The following is a 2,264-nucleotide window of genomic DNA, read 5'->3' on the forward strand; positions in this document are numbered from 1 at the left end:
TCGCAGGCTCTTGTGCTTACATCCTTTCTATTTTGCAGGTGTGGATTGATCCCGTATCTGGCATTAGGAAACTATTCTAACAATTTTTTATTCGCCGAGAACTACAACTTCCTTATAACGAGTAATACAAGCTTTCACCAGAAATTTGACTCGCCTACGTACGTGGGGATTATTTGTTTTTTTTCTTTTATGAAAAAAAACCTTTATAGCACCAACCAACCAGAAACACAATCCCACTATTACAATCTACACACAGGCAAGAACGAGGATTATTTCTTATAATTCATGAAGGAGTCTAATAAAGTTACACGGGAAAACATAAGTTTAGACAAGAAAACAAGAAAGAACAATAGTTTTCATTTGCGTAGGCGATAAGTAGGAAATGCAAGTAGATGCTTGGCTCTTGGAATCGAAAGACCAAACTCCTCAGTCATGTCCAATTCAGTTGGCAGCATGTTATCAGGAAGCTCCCAATCAAAGCAATGGACAAGTTGTGCGACTACTAGCCTAACCACAGTGAGACCCAATTGCATCCCCGGGCAGCCTCTTCTACCGGAGCCAAATGGGATAAGTTGGAAGTCGCGTCCCCGGACATCTATGTTACTCCCAACAAATCTCTCCGGGAAGAACTTCTCTGCATCACTCCAAACACTTGGGTCTCGCCCAATTGCCCATACGTTTATTATCACTCAAGAATTCCGGGATATGTGGAAACCATTGACCGTGCAGTCCTCCATGGCTAAATGAGGCAGCAACAATGGTGCTATTGGATGTAGCCTGAAGGTTTCCTTCAAAACCATGTCCAAGTACTCCAAGCTATCCAAGTCCGATTCCTCCACCATCCTCTCCAAGCCCACCACATCTTCCAACTGTTTCTGAACTTTCTTCATTACCCGAGGATGCTTCATTACTTCTGACAGTGCCCACTCAATTACCGTTGCTGAAGTGTCCACTGATCCTGCAAGCATGTCCTACAGGAAAATGATTGTCAGAAAAAATAAATACTCTATTTGAATCAGTATATGCAATTTGTATGAATAATTACCAGAATTATGCCTTTGATATTAGAGCGTTCAATACGGTACTCAGATTCTTCAGATCCCATGAAGCTCAACATGACATCAACATAGTCCTTGGTCTTATTTTCGTCCTTTGATTGGACATGCTCATCGATGATCTTCTCAAAAAAGTCATCAAAGATCTTACTAATTGCCTTCATCCGCCGTGTCAGCCCCTGCAGGTCAAGAGGCGCAACGTAAGGAATATAATCACCAATGTTAGGAGTTGCTGCTAGATGCATGCTTTATTGGATTACAGCCATCAATATCCTTATCCAAGTACTTCTCCCCAAACACCATACGGCAACTCATATCTTCGCTGAGAGATGAAACCTTGCCACTGAGATTAACAGCAACACAATCACGGGCAGCCTCTCGAATAAACTTTATCAACAGGCCAAGCTCTTCCATTCTCATGGATTTGAAAGAATTGATTTTATGGTCGCTAAGCAATTCAAGGGTGCACATCTTACGGATGTTGCGCCAATAAGAGCCATATGGAGAAAAGGCCAAGTTCTTTTGCTCATAAGAGATGTGCTTTGCGAACTCATGAGGTGGTCTACTAGCAAACACCAAGTCATGTGCTTTAAGAAACTGCTCAGCAGCCTGAGGCGATGAGACAACAATGGCAGGCACCAAGCCTAAGCGCAAGTACATGATGGGGCCATGTTTTTGGGCAAGTCGATGAAGATCGCGATGAGGTAATTCCCCTGACAGGTGAAGGTTCCCAAAGAGAGGGAAACCTCTTGGACCGGGAGGTAATTTCTTCTTGTTGCTACTGCTTTTCCATGCCCATTCTCGCAGGAGATAAGCAAGCATGAGCAGTGCGGCAATGGTCCATGTCCAAGCCATGGTGGCTGGGCTCCCTGGTGTCTAAAGTAGTGCATGCAGTCTGAGCTGCAACTATACAGTATTTATACATGACGTGGAAATTGTAGAGAAAAGGACAACCCAACTAAGGCTGGTAAATGGATTGGCAAAAGTACAAAAAGTTAGGTGGCTAACAAATTGGAGCTTTATGACTGTGTCAATGGATTGGCAAAAGTCCAAAAAGGCAGCTAACAAAATGGAGCGTTATTATATCTGTGTGTGTGAATTGTGTATAACTTGTGTGTGTGGGTGAACGTTGTTTCTGTAAACGTTTAATTGATGTAGTTTTTGTAAAGTAGCTAGGTGACCTGATTTTCTGAAGCCTTAACGTGGATC

At 42.9% G+C, this 2,264-nt stretch overlaps 1 pseudogene; it reads right to left on the bottom strand.

The window, feature by feature from the left end:
• Nucleotides 1-272: 272 nt before the first annotated feature.
• LOC133857824 (cytochrome P450 71AU50-like) lies at nucleotides 273-1,910 on the bottom strand (annotated as a pseudogene).
• Between the last annotated feature and the right edge of the window lie 354 nt (nucleotides 1,911-2,264).

This window comes from Alnus glutinosa, chromosome 14 (genome assembly GCF_958979055.1).
Source record: "Alnus glutinosa chromosome 14, dhAlnGlut1.1, whole genome shotgun sequence".
Taxonomy (NCBI): Eukaryota; Viridiplantae; Streptophyta; class Magnoliopsida; order Fagales; family Betulaceae; genus Alnus; species Alnus glutinosa.